Consider the following 13,425-nt stretch of genomic DNA (forward strand, 5'->3'; position numbering starts at 1 on the left):
ATCAAAAAATTCAATGAATTTATAAATATTTATCTCCGATTCTAGTATTAAATTATAAAAATCATGAAATCCCTTTTTAGAACAATTGTTATGCAATTTGTAACACTCTGTCCAATACCATGTAGATATTGTCCGTTCTGGCATAAATCCAACACTTGGACGTCACGGCTTTAAAACACGTATGCATGTATTAGATTCGCATCCTACTAATAAGCCTCAATCACTTCCTCTCCACTTCCGATGTGGGATTCAGTTCATTTCTGCCCCATCGTCATCCCTTAGGGTCGTTCCTTGCTCAGGCCTTCTACCTCGGTCGTTACAGGCCCACCAGCTTCCGCCCGTCCCCGAACAACACTATCGTATGTAGAGAGTCTGCTCTGATACCCATTGTAACACCCAGTTCAATACTACGTAGATATTGTCCGTTCTGGTCCAAATCCAACACCTTCGGACTCACGACTTTAAAACGCGTCTGCATGTATTCAATTTCACCCTACTAATATGCCCCAATCACTTCCTTTCCACTTCCGATGTGAGATTCAGTTTATTCCAACCTATTTGAACCCCAAAATCTCAATCATCAACCAGCAGCTAAAATTTTTCATTTTTGCTTACAGAAAAAATGGCGTCTCGTTATGAAGTTGAAGTAACAATCAAATCGGGCGAAGGATCTAAAAAACGTTAACTGGCGGCACGGTCCCCTCGAATCGTTCATTCATCGTCTCCAGCACCAGCGATTCCTCTTTCCCCAAACACCGAAAGAGGAATCGCAATGCATACCAGATCCGGAAAATGGAGGCAATGGAGATGAATCTCTTCGTTGTTTTGATTGTTATGATTATGGCTTTCTCCGCCATTCAATCGGCATCGGCAGCTGAAACACCCGTAACAAGCCCTACATCTGATGCTAATGCATTATTCCCGCATTCATCACATCAATCGTCGCTCTTGCTTTTGGATTCTTCTTTTGAATTCAGAATTTGTTTGATTGGTTTGTTTATGTATGTAGCTTCTCTATGGATCGATTGATCCCTTTTTTCTATATGTAGAGGGAAGGAAATCAGATTAGGATTTGATGATTTGAGGGTTTTTTTAATGGAAAAATTGAATTTGATGTGTTTGATTTAATCTGGTTTACTGTCGTTTTCAGCTTCACTAGCGTAGAGAGAGAATGAAGGAAAAAATAGGAGAGAAAAAATGTGAAAAAAGAGAGATAGTTTCCATAGAGAAATTGAATTTTTTTAATGGATGTAAAATAGTTAAGTGTAAGTTAGTAATTATACAAGTAATAGGTCCCACTTTAGTGAATGCATATAATAAAAATTGATGATGTGGCGCATTGACCGGCGTTGACCGATCACTTTTACCTGCTGTACTGATAAGTGAATAAAGTCAGTTGAGTTTTACCAAGTCTTTAGCATTTTTATCCTATTTGTTTTGATTGTGCCGTTAGTGGATCTTCTAGATATTTTGGCATTAGTGGTTGTAGTGTTTCCTTCTTTTTAGCAATTGTTTGTTACTGTTAGACTATTATAAATAGTCAGTTCTGGTTGAATAAAAGGTAGCAATTTTTCATCAATATATCTTCCTGTTTCTTACTTCTATCTTGTTCTCTTCCTCTGTTATAAATTCAGACTTATCAATTGGTATCAGAGCCCACAGGTCCCAGGTTTGGCAATGGATACCCGTGGTAAATCCAATGCTGAATTTCGCAACGAAGTCAACGACGCCTTAGCTTGACATGAATCCAATTTCGACCAAATCCACGCCTCCCTGCAAACCATTTTAACTGAGTTGCAAGCCTTACGAGTCAATCGTCCCCACACTACCCTCCATCCTGAAATAAACCCTTTTCACAAAGAGGGAAGCTCTAAATACAACAGTGATCATCATCAATTTAAGCTGCACTTCCTAAAATTCTGCGCAGAAGATCCTAGTGGCTGGATTTACAAAGCTGAACAATATTTTGAGTTTGGGAATATTAATCCTGATCAACAAGTCCAGTTAGCCTCTTTCCATTTAGAGGGCATTGCTCTCCAATGGCACCGATGGCTGGTGAAATTTCGTGGGCCTCAAAATTGGAATGAGTTTACCAAAGCGGTTCTCACTCGTTTTGGTCCAACAGACTATGAGGACCCATCAGAAGCACTCAATCGTCTTCAACAAAGTTCTACTGTAGCAGCTTATCAAGAAGCTTTTGAGAAACTCTCCCACCAAATTGATGGCTTACCTGAGACTTTTCTTGTGGGTTGTTTTATTGCAGGTCTTCGAGACGATATTCTATTGGATGTGAAAATTAAACAGCCCAAAACATTGGTGGATGCAATAGGAGTCGCACGACTGGTGGAGGAACGAAATCAATTGCTGAAAAGGCCATCAGATTCTAATCGTGCCCAACCATCCCCAACCGTACCAAAGACAAATTCCAATGCAGCTCTTGGAATACTTGGTCCTCCACCAGTTCCACGAGGAAACCCGAGTCTTAACCCACCCGCTGTCCGATGAATCACTAATCAAGAGGCAAGGGAGCATCGAGAGAAAGGGTTATGCTACTATTGCGATGAGAAATTTGTTCCTAGTCATCGCTGTAAGCGTCCACAGTTATTTATGATAGAGGATTGCAATCAATTGAACAATGTTAAGGATGATCCTATAGAAGCCGAATCTGAATACCAAGAATTCCTACCAGAAATATCCTTCCATGCCATTTCCGGAGTTAGCCATCCTCGAACCATCCGTTTCTTGGGCAAATTCAGAAATAAGTATGTGACAGTCCTTATAGATGGGGGCAGTACCCATAATTTCATTGATCAAGGCCTTGTCACCAAATATGGGTTGCCAGTTCTGCAAGATAAGAAGTTCAAAGTCACAATAGCAAATGGGGATCAAATTGAATGTCTGGGCCTTTGTCAGGCTCTTACTATACACATTCAAGGTAAACCCATAACTGCTGATTATTATGTGCTTCATGTTGCAGCTTGTCAAGTGGTGTTAGGAGTACAATGGCTACAGACCATTGGGCCCGTAGAGATGGACTATCAGCAACTAACCATGTCCTTTAAAATTGGAGGAGAGGCTCACACATTCCAAGGACTCAAGCAAGATACGCTCGAAGCTCTCTCTAATAAGGAATCACACTCCATTCAGGGTACAAGTTTTTTCTTTCAAATATCACTCTCTCCTTCCAATCATTCTTCCAATTCCCTTCCACATGAGCTATCCCAAAGCTTATCGGAGTTCTCCGAGGTATTTAATACGCCTACAAGCTTACCCCCTCAAAGATCACATGATCACCGTATTCCCATACAACCAAACACTGAACCCATAAATGTTAAACCATACCGCTACCCTTACTACCAAAAAACAGAAATTGAAAACATGGTTAGAGAGTTGCTACAATCAGGTTTAATTAGGCCAAGTAATAGTCCATTCTCATCACCTGTCTTATTGGTGAAAGAGGCAGACGGAAGCTGGCGGTTTTGTGTCGATTACCGAGCGTTGAATCACATCACTGTCAAAGATAGATATCCCATTCCTGTAATTGATGAGCTCCTTGATGAACTCCATGGGGCAAAATATTTCTCAAAGTTAGATTTAACAGCAGGGTACCATCAAATCCAGGTTAATGAAGATGATCTTCCTAAAACAGCGTTTAGGACGCACGAGGGACATTATGAGTTCATGGTAATGCCATTCGGCCTTACAAATGCACCGGCCACCTTCCAAAGCCTCATGAACGACCTATTCCGCCCATAGCTCAGAAAGTTCATCTTGGTCTTCTTCGATGACATCTTGGTGTATTCACGGTCATGGGAAGAACATCTATCACACCTCCGGATAGTCTTCGTCATTTTGAAAGCTAACCAATTATTTGTTAAAGAAAAAAAATGCAGGTTTGGAGTTTCTGAAGTTGACTATTTGGGTCATATAATTTCCGATCAAGGAGTAGTGGTGGACCCGACAAAAATACAATCTGTTCTTGAGTGGTCAATTCCCACCACAACAAGAGAGGTACGTGGCTTCCTTGGGTTGGCAGGATATTATCGAAAATTTATCCGTCACTTTAGTGTTATAGCAGCCCCCCTAAATAATCTATTATCTAAAGACGGATTCAAGTGGAATAGTGCAGCTGATCATGCCTTTCAAAAAATCAAGGAAGCATTAACGGCACCACCAGTTCTAAGCCTGCCAAATTTTTCTCAACGATATGTGATTGAATATGATGCGAGTGGGAATAGGGATTGGAGCGATACTCTCTCAAAATAATCGACCCATAGCCTACTATAGTGAAGCTCTAAAGGGGTCAGCCTTGATGCTGTCTACCTATGAGAAGGAAATGTTAGCCCTTGGCAAATCAATTCAGATATGGCGGCCATACCTCCTTGGTAAGCCATTTACCGTCCGCATCGACCATAAAAGCCTCAAGTACTTACTTGAGCAATGAATCACCACTCCTGCTCAGACTAGGTGGCTTCCTAAAATACTTGGGTATGAGTACGAAATTGAGTATAATCGTGGAGCTGAAAATCAGGCAGCTGATTCCCTCTCTCGTGTGGTTGAATTTCAATTTATATCCATGTCTGCACCACAAGTGGACTGGTGGCCAAAGTTGCAGGAAGAAGTGCAAAAAGACCCTTTTTATGAGAAATTGAGTCACTTGACAATGCCCAAGCAGTTGACACAACAAGATGGGGTCTGGTTTTTGAAAGATAAAATTTACCTGAGTCCTACCTCACCCTTAATCCAACAAATCGTTGCTGATTGCCATTCTTCACCGGTTGGAGGTCATTTCGGGTTCCATAAAACTTTTGCACGCATCAAGCTTAGTTTCATGTGGTCTAATATGAGAAAAGGGGTAAAAGAATTTCTGCAGCAATGTGAAACATGTCAAATGTGCAAAGTTGATACTATGAAACCAGGCGGCTTACTCCAACCATTACCAATTCCTTCACGGATATGGACTGAAGCATCAATGGATTTTATAGAGGGGTTGCCACTGTCAAATGGTTATTCCATTATCATGGTAATTGTCGATCGCTTATCCAAATATGCTCACTTTGTTCCTTTGAAGCATCCATATACTGCTCTTATTGTGGCCAAGGCGTTTATAGCCAACATAGTTCGTCTTCATGGCTTTCCAATTCTATTGTGAGTGATCGAGATAAGGTGTTCATCAGCTCATTTTGGCAGACATTGTTCCGCTTACAATGAACTAAGCTTTGTATGAGTTCGAGTTACCACCCCCAAAGCGATGGCCAAACGGAGGTGGTAAATCGTACATTAGAACAATATTTATGTTGTTTTGTAGGTGATCAGCCATGAAAATGGAGTGAATGGATTCCTTGGGCAAAATTCAGCTATAATACTTCCATCTATTCATCCACCAAAATGACTCCCTTTGAAGCAGTATATGGAATTCCTCCACCACATGTTTCGAATTACATCCCAGGCACTGCTCGCGTTGAATCAGTTGATGAATACCTTCGTGATCGTAACACTATTCTACGGGAGCTTTGTCAGAACCTCTCAATGGCTACCAACCGAATGAAGTGTCAAGCAGACCAGAAGCGAAGAGAAGTTTCATTTGATGTTGGTGATTATGTGTACCTCAAGCTGCAACCATATCGCCAAACTTCTGTGGCTTTTTGTGCATCAATGAAGCTGGCTCCCCGTTTTTATGGTCCATACCTGATTACTGAAAAATTGGGAGCTGTAGCATATCGTTTAGCACTTCCTGAAGTCTCTCAAGTTCACAATGTGTTCCACGTCAGCTTGCTGCGCAAACATTTGGGTCCTGTTCACACCACACTTCCAGGACAGCTTCCAACTATCCTTCCACAACCTGAAGCCATTCTCGATCGATGGGTCATACAAAAAGGAAAGTATCGTCCAAAGCGTGAGATCCTAGTCAAATGGAAAGGGGCCTCGAGGGAAGATGCTACTTGGGAAAACGAATGGCGGTTTGCCAAGTCCTATCCAGATTTTTCCCTTGTGGACAAGGACCCTTAAAGGAGGAAGGAATGATAAGTGAATAAAGTCAATTGAGTTTTACTAAGTCTTTAGCATTTTTATCCTATTTGTTTTGATTGTACCGTTAGTGGATCTTCCAGATATTTTGGCATTAGTGGTTGTAGTGTTTCCTTCTTTTTAGCAATTGTTTGTTACTGTTAGACTATTATAAATAGTCAGTTCTGGTTGAATAAAAAGGCAGCAATTTTTCATCAGTATATCTTCCTATTTCTTACTTCTATCTTGTTCTATTCCTCTGTTATAAATTCAGACTTATCATGGAGGTCACCCCTAAGTTCGTACATATTAGTGAGACAAATTGAAGGTTGTATACCAAAGTGTGATTTAGGATAAATGTTATACACCATTGATGAAATTTACCCTGTAAGGTTATTTAAAACATATAAGGTTAAGATGTAAAAGTACCCCTAACGTTTTAGATCAGAAGCAATTTTACCCATAATCTTTAAATTGGTGCAATTTTACTCCTACTGTTAGAAGTCAAAAGTAATTTTACCCCTAACGTTGATAAATTATGTCAATTTCAGACACTATTATCAAACATATATATTTTTGTTCTTTATTCTGCACCAATTGCATTACTAATAAAATGAGGCACGTGTGAAGTGTAGATGACAAGATTAATGACCAAGAAGACAGTTTGATGAATTATTTCTCAAATTGACCTAATTTATCAACGTTAGGGGTAATATTGCTCTTGGCTTCTAATGTTAGGGGTAAAATTGCACCATTTAGACGTTATGGGTAAAATTGCTTCTAACCCAAAACGTTAGGGGTATTTTTGCACCTTAACCCAAACATATATAATGCGATTCAATTAGCATATTAGGTGAGCCTAAGCAATAACATCATTGGCTTGTACCATAGTTGATTTTAAATTCTCTTCTTATTTTCTACATAGCAGGGCAACTGAACTCGAAGTTTCTTACCATTTCGAAGTTAGATTGTAACGACCCGGTCTAGAGTGGATGGCGCTGGGATAGAAAGCCTGAGCAAGGAGCGGCTCTAAGGGATCACGATGGAGGCAGGAATGAATTGAATCCCACATCGGAAATGGAGAGGGAGTGATTGGGGCTTATTAGTAAGATGTGAATCCAATACATGCAGACACATTTTAAAGCCGTGAGGCCCAATGTATTGGAATTGGATCAAAATAAGTAATCATGTACTCTTAATCTCTTAGTCCATGTGCAACTCTTTTTTTGATAGATTGTTGGCATCTACTACAGTAATGGATCCATATTCTGTTGATATTTTCTTTTACTATAGTTTCAAAGATTATACCGACAACTCAAAAGGCAAACAATACATGATCTATCTAAGAAGGGAAGGTCCTAGCCAACAAGATATATAAGACCACAAATTGAGGTGATTTTATCACAATTGCCATCATATTCTTTTGAAGCAACACCTTGCAACCAGGGGCGTAGACAGAGGAGCTTAGGGGGTTCGGACCTCTCCAGCCACCGGAACCACTTTGATCCCGAGTAGTTTCGGCTCCCTGTCTCAAATTTCTTTATCGTAGTGTTGAATTAGCCCCCTCAAAATGGCCCATCAAGTGTTAGGCTTGTCCAAAATTCAAAATTCTAATTTTTTTGGGCTGCTAGGCCTCTCTAAATTCAAATTTCTATTTTTTAGCTATTCAGATCTCCGTAAATCCAAATTTCTATTTTTTTTTTGCCTGTCAAGCCCTCCGTAAATCCAAATTATTAATTTTTTTTGGCTTGGTAGGCCCTCTCAAATCAAAATTTTTAATTTTTTACCTGTTCGGTCCTCCCTAAATCCATTTTTTTTACAAATTAAGAATCTTAAACAAAATCTAGCTTAATTTTGAGAAATTATACATTAATACTTAAAAGTTGGTTCTTGACCAATCAAATTATAACACATATATACAAAAAAAAAAAAAAAAATTGAGCAAGTTCGATTTAGCAAAAAATTTTTTTTTGCTAACGCACATGTTAAATCGGCCTCCCCAACCGAGTAATCCTGTATTCGCCACTAGTACACACCAAAACAAAAGCATCATGAATTTATAGAATAAACCAAACAATGTTATACCTTATTTTGAGTAGAATGTGAATCTCTCATGTAAGGTGGAAAAAATATGTTAGTACTTAAAATATAGGTAATGCAACGAAATAAAAAAAATTTGAGATATAAAACTAGTACTCTGAGAAATATTTCTTGATATTAATATGGATATTGAATACTCTTTAATTCCTGTTAATGCTAGTTTTTCTTCACATTTCTCAGTTTTTCAAATTTCTTTAGTAGATTTCTTTATCCAACTTTTAGTGGTTAAGGATGTCATTGGCAACAAATCCTACTACAGTTGCTGCTTTGCCATGTTTTTAGCAACAAAGAAAAGAGTTATGGAAATACAAAGTACATTCGGATAATAAATACTCCTTCCCACTAATATAGGGAATTGTGTATCTCCATGGTAATACATAACTCCGTAAAAGTAGGAAACAACCTTTATTATTTGATCGTACCGTGTATTTTTCTTCATGTTCTTCTCAATACATAATATTTCAAAAAATTTTTATTTGATCAAATAAATAAACTTTCAGAAGCATAGAAGAATGATATAATTGCTGGAAGAAAATTCTATTGCCTTACTTCATTTATAAATTACAAACATGACTATTGGTAAAAAAAAACATAACTCTCAGTAAATACAGATAACCCTTTGAGAAACAATATAACTCTTAATATACAGGCATGACTCTTGGACAATACAATAAACTAAATTAAACACTCTATTAATTATAAGTCTATTATTTTAACACACCCCCGTAAAATTATAAATTTTTTATCCCTTAGTAACACCAAGATTATTCCTTAATCTGCTGAAATCTTCAAACTTCAAAGCCTTAGTGAATATATCACCAACTTGATCTTTGGATGGTACATGCTTGAGTTAATTTTCTTTCCTTATAATGCATTCTCTAATGACGTGATACTTGATGTCAATATGTTTGCTTCTATCATGAATGATTGGATTTTTAGTCAACACAATAGTTGACTTATTATCAACAAAAATATCAGTTGTTCCATCTAGAACAAACTTCAAACTTTTTATAACATCATTCTCAACCATATTGTATGACAAACATAAGAAGCTGCTGCAACATACTCTGCTTCACATGTTCAAAGTGTAACAATTGCTTGTTTTTTAAAACTCCAAGAAAAAACAAAAGCAGTTTTGCTGTTTCTATCATCAACATCTTCTCCCCGATCACTATTTCTAAATCTATTATACAATCTGAAATTATTTTGGGAAGAGTCAAATAAACTATAATTCAATGTACCTTTAATATATCAAAGTATTCGTTTTGCTGCCTCTATATGAGTTAAAGTTGGAACCTCCATATAACAATTAATGAGTTCAACTCCATGGTCTTGTACATGTCAAAAATCTCAGCCTTCCAACCAACATTGTAAACAAAGTTGGATTCATTTTTCTTCAACATCATGCTTTGACAACTTATTTCGACAATTCATTCGCGTAAAAGCTGAATTGCATTTATCCAACTTGAATTCTTTTAAAATATCTTCCGCATAAGACTTTTGAGACAAAAAGACACCTTCTTCACTTTGCTTAACTTCAATGCCTAAATAATATGACATCAGCTCCAACTCAGTCATCTCAAAATTCTTTGTCATCAACTTCTTAAATTCTTCAATCATCTTTTGATCACATCATGTGACAATTAAATCGTCAACATACAAGCACACATACATTATTTTTCCATCCCCATTCTCCTTAATAAGCATGCTCATATGGACATCTTATGAAACCATTCTTCTGTAAATAGTCATCGATGGAAGAATACCAAGCCCTTGGAGCTTGCTTAAGGCCATACAAAGCCTTTTTTAATTTCAGCACCTTATCTTCTTGACCTTTGACAATGTAACCCCATGGTTGATTCACATAAACTTCTTCTTCAAGAGTTCCATTTAAGAACGCTAATTTGACATCCATTTGATGAATTTTCCATCCTTGTTGTGCTGCTAAGGAAATAACTAATCGAATTGTCTCAATTCGAGCCACCATAGCAAAAACTTCTTCATAATCAATTCCAGCCTTTTGAGAAAAACCTTATGCAACAAAGCGAGCTTTATACTTTTCCAATTTTCCTTTGGCATTTTTCTTTATTTTGAAAATCCACTTTAGTGTTATTGTTTTTTCCCTTTGGCAATGTTGTCAATTCCTAAGTGTCGTGAATTTATCTCTTCATCTATTGCTTGTCTCCATTTCTTTTCCTGAACAACATCTTCAAATTGTACATGTTCTATATCATCAAACAAATAAAATAATGTAATGTTATCTACTTCTTCAGTTTCTTCATAAATCTCGCTCAAGCTTCGTATTCGAGGTTGCCTTTCTGATAAACTTTTTGGAGATGAGTTTGTTACATTTGTTTGAGATGTGAAAGGTGAATTCGGTGGTGTGATAATTACATCTTCATTTTGACCTGCAAAATCATCATCATATACATGAAGAAAATCATAATTTTGATCTTGTGGAACCTCCCAATTCCAAGAGCTTTGTTCTTGAAATTCCACATCCCTACTTATCGCAACTTTTCCATTATGAGGATGATAAAATTTATTACCTTTGGAATTTTTGCAATAAACACCATCTTTTCACTTTTATCATCTAATTTGCTTCTCAATCGGTCAACTACATGAACATAACAACGACAACCAAATACTTTTACATGAGAAATATTTGGTTTCTTTCCACACCATGCTTCATTAGGGAGTCTTTCGCAAAAGCTTATTTGGAAGGACTTCTATTATTTAAATAAACTGCACATGTTACTGCTTCTGTCCAGAATTCTTATGGCATACATGTGCACGCACTGTGTATTTTCTTTCATGTTCTTCTCAATACATATATAATTCCCTCAAACTCTTTCGCTCTTAAACAACCCTTTTTTTTATTGGCTTTTGCATTATCTGTTCTTAAAAATGTGGCTACTTCTCTTACCCGTAACTGTAGTAGGATTCATTGGCAAACACTTCCTTAAACAAAAGGTTCGACAAAAAATCTAATAAAGAAATTCAAAAACATGCGAAACTTAAAAAAAACTCACATTAACACGAATCGAGGTAGATATATGCAGATCAAATTATTGAATATCCACATTAGCATCAAAAAATATTTCTAATAGTACTCTATCAATATCTAACACGAATCGAGGTAGATATGGTTTTGTTTTGTTGTGTTGCCTTTGGAGTTGCGTGAGGGGTTTAGATATTTTGGAGAAGTCTTTTATAAATCTCCTATAAAAACCCACATATCGCAAGAAACTCCTAACTGTTTTCACAATTGTAGGGGGGGGCAACTTATCTATTAGATGTGAAATCTTGTGCCCAAGCATGATGCACTCTTATACCATGAACTGATACTTCTCCCAATTTAAGATTAGGTTGGTGTCTTCACATCGTTGTAGAACTTTTTCTAGATTTTGCAAGCACCCTTCGTAAACAGAAAAGTTGTCCATGAATACCTCCACCAAATCCTCTATCATATTAGAAAATATGGCCATCATACACCTTTGAAAGGTGGCTGGTGCATTGCACAACCCAAACGACATCCTTCTATATGCAAATTTTCCATAAGGCACGTGAATGTGGTTTTTCCTGATCCAAGGGATCGACGAGAATTTTCAAATAACTGGAATACCCATCTAAACAATAAAAGAAAAGGTTATCTGCCATTCTCTCAAGCATTTGATCAATGAATGGTAGAGGGAAGTGGTATTTTCGAGTGACATCATTCAACTTCCTATAGTCTATGCACACCATCCATTGGCCTTCCTCACAGGTATCTGCCCTCTTTCTGATTCTTCATCATCATGGTCCCCCATTTCTTTGGTACAACTTTTACCGGGCTCACCTAAGGACTATCTGAAATAGGGTATATGATACTGACATCCAAAAGTTTGATTACTTCACTCTTGACTCCTTCATCTTTGGGTTTAGTTGTCTTTGGGGCTGAACTAACGGCCTTACCTGTTCTTCCATGAATATTTTATGGGTGCATATGTGCTTATCCCTTTGATGTCAGACATCTTCCACTTTAGAGTCGGATTATGAGGATTCAGATTGATTCGAAATGAAACACCCAAGTTAGAGTTGAAGCAGGAACAAATTTGTCTTTCCAATGTTGCTCATCGAGTAGCAGATCGCTTTACTAGCCAAGTAACATGTCCAATTCGCGTTTGGTAAGTGTTGAATTGTGCATTTGTCTTGCAATAGTTGACTGCTAATTTGGTGTTTGATCTCGATAAGCAATGTGGTTACTTGCCGAGCACACTTGACTTTACTCGTCGAGCATGTTTGTTCTCTAAGTCTCTTTCTGCTCCGTTTCTTGCTCGATTATTTTCGAAACAACTCAACACATACATTATACAGATAATAGAGAGAAAACGCCATAAACCATGGCATAAAGGTGATAAAAAGCACATAAACAAGGCCTAAATTATACCTAAAACTCTATATAATATGGTGCTAGCAGTTAACCTTATTTTCAGTTTTCAGTTTGGTTTTCATGTTTTTTGGTTTTCGGGATTTTTTTTTTGTACACCCCTACTATTAAGAATATTAGATTATTAAATCTTCAGGAGTATAATAGAAAAAATATATAAACAAACCAATGTTTGAATACAAAGTTAGCAATTACAAATTTTATTAATTAATATATACACATAAATAATATACTTCTGTTCCAAATTTTCGGTATTGGAATAAAAGTTGTGGTTAAAACAACAATAAGCTTTATTCTGGGCCTAATACATATATTGCCCCTATATTTGGCCAAAAATTTCAATTGCCTTTTTGAACTTTTAACAGTTTCAAATGACTTTCTATTTTTGTCCAATTATATTCAAGAACACCTTATTTCTCAATAGCATGTGTTGGATGTAGAAAATAGTGGACATGCTCCGCCATGTGTCGAAAAGAAAATTTCTAAGAAAAACAACTGAGCCCTTTTGTTTGCCGAAAAATATTGTGTTGGAAAATAAAATATTTTCTAGTGTTTGGGTAGAACACTGGAAAACAAGAAGAAGTGGTGGGTGACTACTATATTCAAAAGGGTAATAAGAAATGGAGTAAGGTTACAAAAGTTTTAGGAAATTGTTTTACTCTTTTAAAAAAGGTAAACAAATTTCCTCTTCATATATTTTTCTGTTTACTAACTTAAAAAATGTTGTTGATTTATTTTCCAAAACAAGAAAACATCGAAAAAGTAGGAAAATAGTTTCATGCACACCGTTAATTGGATGAGAATATGAGTTATTGAATGCAATTTGACAATAATAGAGGATTATTGATGCAATTGGACAAACATATGTGTCATTTAGAACCTTCAAAAGT

At 36.9% G+C, this 13,425-nt stretch overlaps 1 pseudogene; it reads left to right on the forward strand.

Moving 5' to 3' along the window:
* Positions 1-792: 792 nt before the first annotated feature.
* Positions 793-971, forward strand: LOC136208888 (arabinogalactan protein 13-like; annotated as a pseudogene).
* Positions 972-13,425: the final 12,454 nt, after the last annotated feature.

The sequence above is a fragment of the Euphorbia lathyris genome, chromosome 10 (assembly GCF_963576675.1).
Source record: "Euphorbia lathyris chromosome 10, ddEupLath1.1, whole genome shotgun sequence".
NCBI classification, from domain to species: domain Eukaryota; kingdom Viridiplantae; phylum Streptophyta; class Magnoliopsida; order Malpighiales; family Euphorbiaceae; genus Euphorbia; species Euphorbia lathyris.